Source organism: Protomyctophum bolini (assembly GCF_963924005.1).
Source record: "Protomyctophum bolini genome assembly, contig: SCAFFOLD_286, whole genome shotgun sequence".
NCBI classification, from domain to species: Eukaryota; Metazoa; Chordata; class Actinopteri; order Myctophiformes; family Myctophidae; genus Protomyctophum; species Protomyctophum bolini.
In genome coordinates this window covers 1775-18345 of record NW_027665560.1, presented here as the reverse complement: position 1 = coordinate 18345, position 16571 = coordinate 1775, and positions in this window count along the sequence as shown.

Sequence of the window (16571 nt, the reverse complement as noted above, 5' to 3'; positions counted from 1 at the left end):
GAGGGACAGTTCCCAGTGGGTGTCAAGAGGGACAGTTCCAGTGGGTGTCAAGAGGGACAGTTCCCAGTGTGTGTCAGAGGGACAGTTCCAGTGGGTGTCAGAGGGACAGTTCCCAGTGGGTGTCAGAGGGACAGTTCCCAGTGGGTGTCAGAGGGACAGATTCCAGTGGGGGTCAGAGGGACAGTTCCAGTGGGTGTCAGAGGGACAGTTCCAGTGGGTGTCAGAGGGACAGTTCCCAGTGGGTGTCAGAGGGACAGATTCCAGTGGGGGTCAGAGGGACAGTTCCAGTGGGCGTCAGAGGGACAGTTCCCAGTGGGTGTCAGAGGGACAGATTCCAGTGGGTGTCAGAGGGACAGTTCCAGTGAGTGTCAGAGGGACAGTTCCCAGTGGGTGTCAGAGGGACAGTTCCAGTGGGTGTCAGAGGGACAGATTCCAGTGGGTGTCAGAGGGACAGTTCCCAGTGGGTGTCAGAGGGACAGTTCCAGTGGGTGTCAGAGGGACAGTTCCAGTGGGTGTCAGAGGGACAGATTCCAACTGAACAGTGGCTGTCAGAGGGACAGTTCCAGTGGGTGTCAGTCAGAGGGACAGATTCCAACTGAACAGTGGCTGTCAGAGGGACAGTTCCAGTGGGTGTCAGTCAGAGGGACAGATTCCAACTGAACAGTGGCTGTCAGAGGGAATCTGCTATTCTGTCCCCAGCAGGATAGTATATAGACGAGCGCTAACAGACACACCTCAAAGTTTGCGTTTCATTTCAGTTGTCATGAGAACTGAGCCGAAATATAATCTCGATCCGTGCAATTCTATAATTATAATATCCCTGCTCCACCAAAAAAAGAAACAATGTATTGTATTTCATTTTTTTTGTACATGAATGCCCTCATCATAATACCTCATCATAATTTATTCATGACATTGTCACACAAAAGTCCCCCCAAAAAATTTATAAATACTTAAAGGGACACTTCACCCTTGTTGCAAAAAAATATATGTTAATGACGTTTAGAAGCTTTAGATCACTTTCCTGGGGGTCTTTATGTGTGTAATATGTGGTTTTAGATATTTTAGATTGTAGCAGTGAGCCTGTTGTCTCTGATGTCATGGACACTGGTCTCACTACCTTCCTGGACTACAATTCCCATAATTCTTTGGTGCACTGCTCCTCCTTGTGGATAGGGGCGAGAGCTGTCTTACTGAGACAACATGTAGTCCAGGAAGGAAGTGAGCCCAGTGTCCATGACATCAGAGACAACAGGCTCACTGCTACAATCTAAAATATCTAAAACCACATATTACACACATAAAGACCCCCAGGAAAGTGTTCTAAAGCTTCTAAACGTCATTAACATATATTTTTTTGCAAAAAGGGTGAAGTGTCCCTTTAACGAATGCAAAGTACACAAGAGCCTGTGACTAACTTTTCAAATACTTTCCTGCAAAGTAACAGTTCTTTCCAGTGGTGTAAAGTATCTAAGTACATTTACTTAAGTACTGCACTAAATACAATTGTGAGGTATTTGTACTTTACTGGGAGTATTTCCAATTTCCAGTACATACTCCACTCCATCTCAGAGGAAAATGTTGTACTTTTACTCCACGTATTTGAACACGTTAGTTATACTAGTTACTTTGTATAGATTTTGGTTAATATCAAAAATCATACAGTAACCACTTCACAGCATTATATAACTGGAACTACTATATTTTGAGATGGGGGGTCTGTGGCCCAATCGAGAGAATTCTGGGGGTCGTTGACATGAAAAAGGTTGAGCACCCACTGACATAGAAACATGTTTTTTTTAACCGTTCCCAGGTCAAAATGGGTTAAAAGGCATTACAGGATTTACATATAGTCAGAGTCTCAAATCACAGAGAGACACCATCCTGCCACACCTTTTATGTTATAAAGAATGAAAACATACAAACATGATAAATATATATATAACCACCTTCTGTCATTTATCTTTCCATTGCCACAACAATATACAGAAAAACATGGAATATTTTGGACATTGTTGTTCGAACGGTGATTAATCATAATTAATTGTTTTTTTAAACCGTGGTTAATCTGACTAAAAATGTGCAATCGTTTGACAGCCCTAATTCCTATATATTGTCTCTCAATTTCTCCAGGTTTTCTACATTCCGTTTTTGAGTGGTGCAACCACTCCTACAAGCAGCAATGTCCGTGTACCTGTGTACCTGTGTACCTGTGTGTGTGTGCACGTGAGCACGAGTATGTTACGTATTTATACCAGTAGGGGGCACCAGAAACAGAGAGAGGGGTATTGCTGTGGCTGCTAATGAGAGAGAGAGAGAGAGAGAGAGAGAGAGACAGAGAGAGAGGGGGGTGTGGGGGGGGGGGGGGGGAATTGCACCACTCAGTTCACACAGGTGTGATTTTATTCTTACACGAACATGGCAAAACGGAAAGAGCCATTCAGGCTCGTCCGCTGTTCGAAACACCGAAAAGGGCCGCGTGCAAAGATAGCTCCACGCGTATACGTTTCACTATAACAACTGCGGCTTTAAAGCCCCTTCTCACCGGCTCTCCGTTACTTTATTATGAACGTCACTCGGAGGTCCGGAGTTCTTATAATGTTTATACTGCCAAGCAAGCAAGCACAAGACCTGGGCGGTTATATACAATACAAATGAGTAGAAGGAAATGAAGAGAGAAAATATGCCGTTTTTTATCTGAATTGATATGAGTGCGGGAGAGGGGGGGGCGGACTCAACTAATTGGATCAACAACAGCTTGTCTGATTCTGATCAGCCGGCTTGACCTGTCTACTCAGACTGGAGAGAGAGAGAGAGAGAGAGAGAGAGAGAGAGAGAGAGAGAGAGAGAGAGAGAGAGAGAGAGAGAGATTGAGGGGCAATATAGGCAGACAGAGATGAAGATTGGGACTGAGACATAAACGATGCCGACAAAGTCACAGACTTTATACGAGCAGGAGCGAGATATTATGGAACAATGACTCAGTTGAGACAGACTCTGTGTTTTATACGACTCTGAGCAGCATACAGGGGAGACAGACAGACAGACAGACAGACAGAGCGTGTCTCTCCGTTGGGAGAGAAGCTTTTGACAGATCCTGGTCAATACAGCTGCCACGATGCAGACACTCTGTCCTTCAGCCGCGGAGATCAACACTGCGAGCGAGCGAGCGCGCGCCTGCATGCACGCTCATACAGGACATGATGCAAAGAAGACACAGAGACAGAGGGAGAAAGGAGGTCTGGGGGGAAGCACGAGGGGGAAGAGGAACGGACTTGCATAATAAATCCACCACCCAGCCAACCATCCATCCATCCATCCACCTATCCACCCATCCACCCACCCATCCACCCATCCACCCACCCATCCACCCATCCACCCACCCACCCATCCATCCACATGGCTGTGAGGTGCTCAAACAGCACTCAGGGTGAAGTGGTGAGACAGGTTGTTGACAGTGGTGTATGAAGTAACTAAGTACATTTACTGTACTCGAGTACAATTTGGAGATATTTGTACTTGTACTTGAGTATTTCCAATTTCCAATACCTTTACTCTCTTTATACACTGAGGTGTATTGAGTTACACTGTGTTGTTTTTCTCTGTCCTGTGAAGCACTTTGGTACGACGGGAGTCGTTTTTAAATGTGCTATACAAATAAAGTTGATTTGACTTTATACTCCACTACATCACAAGAGACACTTCAAGTGCATTTTGATGCCAATTATTTTGTGCTTTTACTCAAGTGCATTTGGAATTCCAGACTTTTACTGGTAACGGAGTATATAGTTCTACATTGCAGGTTTCGATACTTTTACTTAAGTTTGAGTACTTTTTTTCCACCACTGGTTGTTGGTTTAACACAGACAACTTTGCACATTACGATCGAAAAGGCAAGCCAATTAGCCGTTCACTGTTTCAGATGCACTTTACTGTATACTGCATGTAGTTCCACACACACACACACACACACACACACACACACACACACACACACACACACACACACACACACACACACACACACACACACACACACACACACACACACACACACACACACACACACACACCCCTTCTCATTTCCCAAAGCAATTAGACAATTCCTATTTCACATTAGTATCCCCTCAATTAGTCCAATTGGACTAGCGGAAATAACAACTAGTCTACACGCTCACAATGGCATACTGTGTAGTCAAGTAACGTACAGATACTACTGAAAATGTACGACCTCACCCACTTTCAAACTATATCTTTCGTATAATTATTGGTCTCCGCTAATAAAATGGTTTTATTGTGTCATCATCGATAAGGCCCACATAATTATATATTAAGAAAACATGCTTTCAGTTATTTGATTAATTGACAAATTGAGGGGATACTAATGTGAAATAGGAATTGTCTAATTGCTTTGGGAAATGAGAAGATGTTGAGGAAAGTGTGTGCGTGTGTGTGTGTGTGTGTGTGTGTGTGTGTGTGTGTGTATGTGTGTGTGTGTGTGTGTGTGTGTGTGTGGAACTACATGCAGTATACAGTAAAGTGCATCTGAAACAGTGAACGACTAATTGGTTTGTCGATCGTAATGTGCAAAGTTGTCTGTGGTAAACCAACAACCAGTGGTGGAAAAAAAGTACTCAAATGTTTTCTTACGTAAAAGTATCGATACTGCAATGTAGAACTATACTCCGTTATACCAGTAAAAGTCTGGAATTCCAAGTGCGGAAATAACAACTAGTCTACACGCTCACAATTGCATACTGTGTAGTCGAGTAACGTACAGATACTACTGAAAATGTACGACCTCACCCACTTTCAAATATATATCTTTGGTATAATTGGTCTCCGCTAATAAAATGGTTCTGTTTATTCTGCTCACTCTGTGTCTCAGAGGAGAGCCGAGCGTGGTCAGTTCAGAAAGCCTAACCAGTGACATCATCGATAAGGCAGTGGGGTTTTTTTCTCTCTCTCTCTCCCACAAACAAGATTTCACATAATTTATAGTTTTGTACTTATACGCGAGAAACATTGAAGTAAATGAGCTAAACATATAGAGATATACTGCTTTTCTCTCTCTCCGTGAAGCCCACAAACAGACGTAAAGACTTGGGACTAAAATACGGAGAATTAAGTCGACGACCGACATGATGGATGAAAGTTGTTCCGGAGTTTTCAGAGTTCAGAAAACGGGTGCAGTACTTAGTTTAGACAGTTTTTGGTTTAGACTAGTCATTGGTTAGACCAGTCATTAGTCCTATACAACTACAACCTATCTCAAACCCTCACCCTAACCCTAACCTCCCAAGGGGCAGCACACCTAAACCTAACCCATGTCTAACCAATGACTAGTCTAAACTATATGCACCCCCAGAAAACAGCATCATTCAGCCTCACGGTGTCAATGACAAAGACATCAAAGGAAAAGGTGCATGGTCTCTCAGGTGTCCCAAACCCCCCCTTTATCCCAAATTGTCCCCATATAAGGTAATGGTCACAGCGCTAGGAAGCCCAGTAGGTGTCCTAACATGTAGCAGGCCAGATCTTTAGGGTCCCTCCTGCAGCTGCCCATGCATCCTGTCTAAACACGTTTGTTCTCTCACCCATGAGAGACAAAGATCCACTTTAGCTTAAAACATGTTTTTTTTATGCTATTTATTAATGTGAATTGTTCCAGCCACCGAGTGGTGCGCTATGAGCTTGTATGTCTGCTATTTTTGAGAAATCGTGACAATATTTATTTCAGAAAACTGGAGGATTTAGACAATTTTTTTTATTTAGAGGATGGAAATGACGGACAATCTCTTATTGTCAGAGGTCATACTGTAGGTCATTCCAGATTGAACAGCCCTGAACTGAAAGGATGTTTTTTACCTAAAAGCGGTTTGCCGGTATATACTGTACGGCTGGCTCTGAGACACAGAAAGGTAGAATCTATTTTGACCAAAATAAAATGTCCAGTAGGCCTGTCCCAAAATAGGACAGTGTGTGTGTGTGTGTGTGTGTGTGTGTGTGTGTGTGTGTGTGAGAGACTGTGTGTGTGTGTGTGTGTGTGTGACTGTGTGTGTGTGTGTGTGTGTGTGTGTGTGTGTGTGTGTGTGTGTGTGTGTGTGTGTGTGTGTGACTGTGTGACAGTGGTTGCAGGCAGTAGAGATGATCAATGAGCTATTACGCACTTAAACAAGAGTATATAAGGTCATGTGGGGACTCTGTTGCTGTATCCTGCCCTCTCTCTCTTCATCTCTCCCATGCACTTCTGCCCTGTTCTCATCCCTTCTCTCTCTCTCCCCCCCCCCCCTCCCCCTTCAGCAGATCTACAAGCTCACATGTGACTATAGATCGGGAATTCTTTGGCGTTAAGATTTGGTGCGGAACGGCAGAAAGAAAAATGGGTCCATGTACATGTCGTATATATAAGTTGCATGTCGGGGTCCGTCCGTTTCCACTTATAGAATGGAGGCTTTTAAGTGGTCCATCCGTCTTCATCTCTCTCTCTCTCTCTCTCTCTCTCCCTTCTCTGTCTATATATAGGCGTTCATGTGCCGCTGAGCAGAAAGACAAATAAACACAGCTGATGGATGTGTGAGAGCGTGTTCCGTGTCTGTCTTGGTCTGCAAGTCAGTCCACTGAGCACACACACACACACACACACACACACACAAACAAACTGACATAGATTGAGATCACCTTGCTGGTGATCGAGGACAGTTCCTGTGCCTTAATTTGACTGTGAGAGGTGCGTGCGCACGCGCGTGCGTGCCTGAGCCAGTGAGCCATGGTACATGTTCACACTTCTATTGACGCGCAGAATGTGTGCCGTGTCTGTGCCCGCATGTCTGCGTGAGTGTGACTATATGTGCGCGTGACTGAGTAAGTGTGTGTGTGTATATGGGTCTGTATAATGTGCACGTGCAGGATCATATACCCTAAATGAAATGGTGCCCAGGCTAACGTGAGATAGAGAGAGAGAGAGGGAGAGGGAGAGAGAGAGATAGAGAGAGGGAGAGAGAGAGAGAGACCTGTTAAATGTACCGACTACATTAGTGTAACCACTTTGAAAACTTCCATCACATGTCATCAAATGTACAACTACACTATCAAAAAGAAGACACCTGCACCCAACAGCTCTCTTCGATCTTCACAACCCCAAAATGGCTATGCTGCAATTAAAAGGTGTCAGGTGGACTTATGTGGCGGAGGAGATGCTCAAGGCCGTCGTGGACTCACTGCATGCAAATAGGTGTTAGCGTGCTAGCGTGCTGCTAGCATGAGCGCCACCCAGGCAGTGTGAAGTGCAGAGCCGTTATAGCTGACTCCAGACCAGTGCAGGGACCCTGCAGTCTGAGCTATATATACCAGTGTAAACCGGTTAGTTGTTGGAGAGGCGCTCCAATCTAGCTTAATTGGCTAATTCCCTCCTCTCCATTCCATTTCAGGCATTAAGGTTACCATGACAATTAAGCAAATAAATAGGCAGGACCCAGTTGACGAACTGGCGGAGGAGAGAGGTGTGTGTGTGTGTGTTTGTGTGTGTGTGTGTGTGTGTGTGTGTGTGTGTAAGTGTTTGCCACTAGGTGTGTCTGCGTGTGTCTGCGTGTGTGTGTGTGTGTGTGTGTGCGCGCGCGCGAGCGCGCGCGTGTGTGTGTGTGTTTTGTACATGCTTGCATGTCTGTCTGGAGGTGCCAGCAGCTCTAATGGACTGGCGCGCTCTCATGCCCCCAGCTGTATCCATTTCAATAACATTTATACAAGCAGACAGCCCTCACCGCATTTCTTTCCGAGCATGCATCGGTCTGAGTGTCGCTAGTATGGGTGCCGAGCACCGAGCTGCAATTTAAAATGCGGGCACACATGCAGATGTTTCTCATACCGAGCCCACAAGTCTACGGTCCGCCCGCTATGCTATGCTATACGCTGCGCCATGCCAACATGTCTGTCTGTTCTGCCACCGCGCTCTAGGCCTGGGCATCGTTGGCTGTTCCCCGCTCGCGGCATGCATTGGGGCGAGGCGTGGCACTCCTCCTCGCCACAGTTCTAACCAATTCTAAAATGTTTCGGAAAACCGAAAGCACTATTTGCAGAGAGCGGCAATTTCGACCGATAGTTTCACAGCTGCGAAAACAACGCCCTGTTGTAGCTGAGCGCAACGGGCTGGCTGGCGAGCGTCGCTGACTCACACGTCTCCGACCGCAATTAGTCGGTGAATGCGGAGACACGACGAGACCGTGGCTTCCCGTTCGGACTCGCTTGCGTCGTTCGACACTCGTTGTTAACCCATTCTGACCTGAGATCAGATTCTAACGCACGGAAGAATGGTGGTTCTTTAATGCATTTTGACCTGAGATCAGATTCTATAAAAATGTCTTCTAAAAATAGCAGTTTTCAAAAATAGCAGACCTACAAGCTCGTAGCGCGCCACTCGGTGGCGCGCTATGAGCTTGTAGATCTGCTATTTTTTAATAGCTAAAGCATGACATGATGCTAACACCAAAGTGCGTGCCCGCCCAGAATGGGTTAACGACTTAATTTGCTCACGAACAGGTAACAAGAAAAGGGGCAAAAAAAAATAGAAATTGTCATGAGACAATCCACAGAGTGAAACGAGCTATTTTTAAAGTGACTTTTTTATGATGTGCAGGCTAATAAAAACATTCTGGGTGATAAATGTTTTCAGATGTGACAGCTGGCACTTGTGTGTTTTTGTTTCGTAGTACAAAGTGTTCCTCTAGGTTTTTTATTACAATGTCAGACTCTCTAACAATCTCAGAAGTGGAATGTATGACTCACGTGAATATAATGAGCATAGGTCGTCATTAATGCTAGTTTAAGAGCAGGTTGGCCTGGTTGTATAGCCTATGTGGCCTCGGCCCACGGTGAGGTGAGGTGTGTGTGTGTGTGTGTGTGTGTGTGTGTGTGTGTGTGTGTGTGTGTGTGTGCGCGCGCGTGTGTGTGTGTGTGCGTGTGTGTGTGTGTGTGCGTGCGTGCGTGCGTGTGCGCTTGTCAGTGTGTGTGCGAGCGTGTGTAGAGAGGTCCTACATATAATCCATGCAATGCTGTCACGATCATGAATCATATGAAATCGCTTAAGACAGCTCATTGTTTACCTGGTATAATGCTAGTCTTCGTTCTCTCATGCATTCTAAATGCGATTTAACCTGCTTTATATTGACTAAAAGTTCAATAAATACTTGTAAGTCGGTAAGAGTGAATATACTAAAAGCCTACATTGTAATTGTATAGCCTATAGTTGTTCGTTATGGATTGTAGCTTTACTCTTGTGTATGGTTGTCAATGTAAATGGTAAATGGTGCATTTATATATAGCGCCTTTATCCAAGGCGCTTTACATAGATTGTGCATTATATTCAACCATTCACACACACGCACACATTCATACACCGATTGCGGCGGAAGCCATGCAAGGCACCAACCAGCCAGCACATCGGGAGCAATGTGGGGTTCAGTGTCTTGCCCATAAGGACACTTCGACATGTAGACAGGAGGAGGAGGAGCCGGCATTCGAACCATGGATCATTGGACGACCTGCTCTACCTCTTGAGCCACAGACTTTGTTATATTTATAGGGTTAGTGTTAAGCACTCTTTATGGACTGTTTATGCATTGTCCTGGTCCTCTGGTTGGTTCTCAACGTGCTGTCCGGGAACCCAAAGGGGTCCATGAGATGGTTCTAGGGGTCCCCTGCTATAAATGGCTGATATGTATAGGAACAAAAATTGACCCTTATGGGCCTGAAACTCCGAGAGTGGACACTGGTTCCATTTGTATATTCTCAGAGTCCAAGTATTTTTAAATTGGATTTGAGTCACAAAAAAAAGTGAAGTGAGGGGCGCTCTTATAATCATACATCATCTCATTCTGGCCAATCACAATTTGCGCCCTCACTTTCCCGCATGCGCCCTCACTTTGTTCAGCCAATCAAATCATCGCTATACTGGGTGATCAGCCAATCACAAGCCAAAGCTGCATGGGCATAGGAGGGGGCTATATAGCGCCTCTCAAAAACAAATATTAAATAGGCCAATGCATATACATTTCTGCGCCACAGCCCCATCTAGTGGTCTGTCTAGAATGCCATGGTTTTCAGCCCGCACGGTCCCTATTCGAAGCGAGCGACACCAACGGCATTGAGCCTGTGCCTGCAGGCTTTGAGAAGACAAAACAAAACAAAAAACTTATATTACAGCCCAGAGGTTAACATTTTTTTTTAATATATATATAAAACAGACTATTTATCTAGGGACAGCATTTTGCTGAGCGTGCATGCTCTTTTCCAGCCTTGACCCTGTTTGACATTCACACAGTGAGACACATGGACACCCATGGGAGCTGCCCGGTACAACCACAGTCATCCTGAACTGTCACACGGAGCTGCCCCCCCCTGAGGCCCAGCAGGGGGGGGGGCTGGGGTGCAGCTTCACCACCCCCCCAGCAGGGGGGGCTGGGGTGCCGCTTCACCACCCCCCCATGCATGGGGCGGGCTGGTGGGAGGCTTCACCACAGGGTATACCTCAAAGCTATAGCTGGAGCTGGGGGAGAAAAGACGAGCCAGACGAGTAACCTTAAAACTATAACAAAGTAAAAAACAAGCGCTGTCTCTCCGTTGTGCCCCCTTTTCCTTTTTTCCCTAGCTCTCCAGTTAGCTCATAAAATTAGCGTCGTCTGGGTGCACACACTTCCGCGGTGCGCGTGTCAGCTCAGGAGGAAAGCCAATGGTGACTTATAGGTCGCTACTACTGTACTACTACTTGGCTGGCGGCGTTTCAAAGTATGGGGTCGGACTCCCCATTGGCTTAGGCGGTGTTTCAGAGTATGGGGTCAGACTCCCACACTGGCTTATATACAGAAGGCGGCATGGGGTGAGACTCCCATTGGTGACTATACTGTAGGTCGCTTATACAGTTATACATTTCATGAGCTGATATACTGTATATTATGTCATGCTACACCTAGTCTCTCAAGACAGACTGTTGCCTCGCGTCAACTAGTCTGTCGGCAAGCAGTAGAAAGAAACGTATCACTGGCCTACAAGTATGGACGCTGCAGTTCAGGAAGTCAGCCGCGCAATCACCCAATCACATTTAGTGGGCGGGATTTACATGTGTGTGCAGCGAGGACATTTCGTCCCACTGGAAGCAAACCTACACGCTTCCATTATTATTGAACATGGCTTCCTCTGGTCAACAAACAACACCAAATAAACCTATTACGAATGTATGTAGAGTTTGTGGAGATTATTTAAAGTATGGAGTAAAAGGACAAGTATTTAATTTATTCACAAATCAGGGATTGGAGACTAGTTTGGAAGCTATAACCGAAGAACCTGTTGTTGCAGACGATCCACTGAAATCGATTTGCTTAAGCTGCAAACAATTGTTGATGAAATATTCGCGCACCAAAGAAATTTTGGAAAAGGTTGGCGATTCGGTCAAATAACTGTATGACCGAAACAATGCTAGACATAAGCGTTGTGCAACTGCATCTCCATCTCACCTCAAAAAAACGGGGAAGTGCTATCTAATGTTGTCCTATGTTGAACAAATAAGTGTAAACTCCGTCAAACTAAATGTAATGTAAACTGTGTACAGTACAAAGTATGAATAAAAGCGTTGGTTATGATTAAGTGTAATTAACTTCAATCAAATGCGTTAATTGTGTTGTGTGCTAATATTTACGTTTCCCAACAAATGACCCCTTTATTTAAGCAACTTCAGAACAGTCCGTGACGTACAAATATAACGGACGTAAAACAAATGTATTTTGCAGTACAAATTAAAGTTATAAAAGCTTTGGTTTAGTGTTCAATCTGAAAGTGAATTGATTTGGAAACCGCGGGGGCTCCTTTTCACACTGTTTCACAAATCACATTAGGATACAAAGCCTTTCAGACGTGGTATTATCTATATTTTTGCTTTAAACTTTGAGAAGGGGTCCATTACGTTTTACAGGTCAACAAGGACCCATTATCTAGTGTAATCAATGAATATAAATCCTCTTACATTAGCTACATTTATTGTCTAAATTTCAAATTGTGTTGCATATTTATAATAAACTTGATTTAATGGATGGTTGGGTCCATATGATCGTTTGACAGTACTAAAAGTACATTCAGTGTATTTTATTTTAGACACTAATCCCTTAAATACTCAGCACTTGATCAAAATGGGTGATCTATAAGGTCACAATACTAGCACTGAGATGCATTGTGACTCGTGAGTTTAAAGCTGGCTGTTTTTCTGCATGCCATGATGCAACATGCATAAGTAGTAGTACACATGGTTAAATTGTATTTTCTAGCATTATTATGATTAAATGTTAATAAACGGCATGTTTTCAGAGTCTGTAGATGCATTCTGCCCAGCATATGCTGCAGAAATGCCTCGCTCCGTCAACATTTTCACTTGCTCTTCCATTATAGAAATGAGTGGGCATATAACAAAAACGATAGCGTCCTTTAGCCATCTCTCTGGAAAGGCTTCGGAAAGTAGGGAACACACCGTTGGCCAAGCTTGATATACGAGGCTTTTTCCAAAACCAGTAGGTAAACATAATAAAACATCTCGTCGATCGATTAAATATTTCAAACAAATGTGCTGAAGCGGTTTGATATGTTCAACATTGTGTAGAACAGCAACTTTTCCTCCTCCGTTACATCCATGTTTTGTTCCGCAAAGGAATGGTTGAAAGTAGGAATGAAAACAGTGCGACACAGCGGTAGTAGTGGAACTCGGCGGAAAAGCAAGGGCCTTTTCCGGTTGATCGAAATTCTAAACAGACGTTGCCCCCAGAGTCTAATTTCGAGGAACAACAGCGGAGGCGCTGTTTTCCCGAATATTTGACGATGGGATTCTCAGATTGTGCTACACCTGACAAGAAATGTTGTTGAGCTCCGCAGCTTGAGGAGGTGCAGGGCGCGGTGAGGGGCCTTCGGTACACACACAACAAACGACACGCTCCACTTCCAGACACGAGCACAATAGCGTCACTGTCGGGCCACTGTGTGTGTACTAAAATAGCTAAAATAGCAGACCTACAAGCTCGTAGCGCGAGCTTGCTATGCTATGCTGCTAGCCTGCTATGCTATGCTAGCCTGCTATATTGGACCCGCTGCTGCGTCCCTGTTTTGTGCATGTTGTTGTTGACCCCTTGAGACGCGAGGCTATACTGTATAGATTCTATACAAGATGTCTTCTGTAAATCAGTGTTCTGAAAAACCTGTGTTTTTATAATGTGTCATTGGTATCTCAGACCATTTCATGTCTTGCCAAGGACCTCAAACGTGATTATGTAATTGGCCGCCGACCCCAATCTGAAAATATGTTGTTCCAGGAACCCCCCCAGAAAGAAAGATATGAGTTAAACCCCCCCCCCCCTTCTCTCTCTCTCTCTCTCTCTCTCTCTCTCTCTCTCGCTCTCTCTCTCATTAGCAGGCCACAGTGCAGCACTCTCTCTCTCTCTCTCTGTTTCTGGCACAACAGCGCCCCTACTGGTACATTAACGTCACATAGGTGGGTTAACGTCACATAGGTAGGCGGACAAGGTCATTGCTGTTCCTTGGAGTGGTTGCACCACTCAGAAATGTTCGCAGTGAAAGAATATATATATTCAATGGTTTGGGTGACATTTTCATGATTTCTCAAAAATAGCAGATATACAAGCTCGTAGCGCTATACGAGCTTGTAGATCTGCTATTTTTCGACAGTTTAAGTATAAAAAAGGAAATGCATCTATTAAAAAATAAAAATAAAAGACAATATAATATTATACCAACTTTGTGCTCAACGTCAGCTGGCGACATGAAAAGGCACGGTGCTTCTTCGTTAACTAGGTTTCCACTTTTCTTCCAGTAACAACAACAATATGGACAGGGCAAAGAAAATTAAATTACAGGGACAATAAATGAATTATCAATACAGGGTGGCCCTCGATAGTATGTATCTGAGGGGGGGATCAATATCGCCACGGCCAGGCCACGAACAAACGACGGGTCTGGGGAGGGGGGGATGGGGGGGTCGGGCACCCGGCCAATCGATAATGTCACATGGAGAGGGTTGATTGACGATCGATGGCCGCGGCCGGCCATACTGACGTTGATTTACGGTCAATGAAAGCGGGGCTCTCCCCTGCACCGGGTCGATAGTATAGCCTTCCACGTTATATACTGAAACCGATTGGCCATCGATCCGGGAGAGAGAGGGCCGGGCCGGGGTTGGCTGGCACTGTGGCTGATTGGGGAACGGCCTGCAGCCTAGCTAGCTGCCGCGGAGGGCATGAGGCTAGGGAGCTGATTGGATGAGGGCAGGGCATGGGATCCCCTCGGGGTGACTGATCCCAGAGCAGCTCTGTGCCTGTAATTAAGGACCACGCTGACAGGAACCCTCCACTGTTTGATACGAGCAGCAGACAGCAGGTGCAGCTGTCCTTATACGCTTTCAGTATGTCAAGAGCGCACGCACGCACACACGCGCACACACACACACACACACACACACGCACACACACACACTCCGCCTGTATGTACAGTATACACACATCCCTGCATGGCACAGCCAGGTCCATGGATATAAGATAAATGTTATCTGATCCCATATCCCTGTCCATTCATACTACCTGCATGTCTCTCTCTACTGCTGTATCTGATACTGTTTGAGTGTTGTTTGGTATAGTAAACATAACTGTAAATTAATTTACCGTTGCAAACTCTGGTCTCGGATGTATAGTGTATAATGTATAATACTCCTGTACATATTACGGACATTTAAAAATGCTTAGACTATACTTTTTTTTTCTCCCCGAAGCTGAGGAGACAAACAATAACATCATGTATGAGCCTATAAGGCCTGACTCACACCTTCACAACAGATTGATGTATAGCTGATGCATGAGACTTGTTTACTGATGCAAGCTCTCAATTTAATTTCCAACGAGAGTCACGTGGTTTGACACGACATTTTTGTTGTATGAGGGGGAGGGAGGGGGGCAGTCGAAACTGCGGCCGAAAGCCGTACGACAGAAATGTCGCGTCAAACCATGTGACTTCCATTGGAGACGCATTTTTGGGAGCTTTCTGCATCAGTAAACAAGTCTCATATAGTCCAGTAATAATGTAATTTGACCTCAATAAACTAATTGCAAAAAAAAACCAAACTCAGCTGATTTTGTATCTTACATATTATGTCCGGAATAACATACAAAAAGTTGCCTGGAATTGTCTGAGGGGAAAGTGTTGAAAATTGCCTGTACAGTATGGCCACCATAGACATCCTATATAAGGCAAATCATTTCAAATTTTCCTTTTGCTTTAAGTATATCATGTGACAATGTCAAACTAAGGTGTTTTCATGATGCCGAGTCCATTCCAAGCATTAGTTTTGCATAAAAAACACTCCTTGGGCTAATAACGGCCATAGCCCCTTGCCTCAAATGTGCTGACCTCATCACAATGTTGTATGCTAGATCGAAAGGTGTGAGTGAAGCCTATATAAGTGTGACTTCTGAGATATACAGAGAGAGAGAGAGAGAGAGAGAGGGCGAGAGAGAGGGGGGAGAAAAAGGGCAGACTTGTGCCGTCTGTGATGAAAGCCTTTTTGTTTTCCTCGCGCGTCGTTAATGGGCCTCCAATCAATGAGGGAGAAACAGCAGGGCTTTTTTTCTGGACCCTTGGGGGGGGAAAGCAGTCCAATGGACTGAGAAGGGAGTGAGGGAGGTGGTGGTGGAGAGACAGACAGACATAATGCAGCGTCGATATATGCACCAGCAACCATCGGACCACATGCATGCCAAAACACACCCGAGGTATAATAGTGCACTATAGTGCTATATATCAGAAGCAGGATGTGAGGTTATATAGCAAGGCAACTGCATGGTTTAACCCATTCTGATCTGAGATCAGATTCATACGAGGTTTCCACTGGACACACACTGGTCTGATGAACCCATTCTGACCTGAGATCAGATTCTAAAAATGTCAGTCGTTCTTCGATTTTTCAAAAATATAGCAGACCTACAAGCTCGTAGCGCGCCCACTCGGTGGCGCGCTATGAGCTTGTAGATCTGCTATTTTTCAATAGCTAAAGCATAACATGATACTAACACCAAAATGGGTTCCCGTTCAGAATGGGTTAAACCCTGGAGCTGAGTTACCGGAACATTATCCTGGTGGATCATGCGGCAACGCGTATATCTCTAGTGTGCGTCCGAGCATAGACATGGTGACGCCCCGCCTGCCTTCTGATTGGCCTATATACCGACACTGCCTATGTCTCGACTGTCCTCCCATAGGCCATTTCTGTAGCGTGAGGAAGCTTGATGTATATACAAGTATACACCCCCTGGACATGCTAGTATGTCGCAGGGACTTATACCCCCCAATCCAACCCTTTGATGCTGAGATGAGTGTCAAAGCAGGGAGGCACTGTCTGGGTCCCATTTTTAGTGAGTCTTTTGGTATATGACCCGGCCGGGGATCGAACCCCCCGACCTCCCAGTCTCAGAGCGGACGCTCTAACCACAAGGCCACTGAAGCTGGTGAGGTTTTACTCCCTGGTGGGAAAATAATAC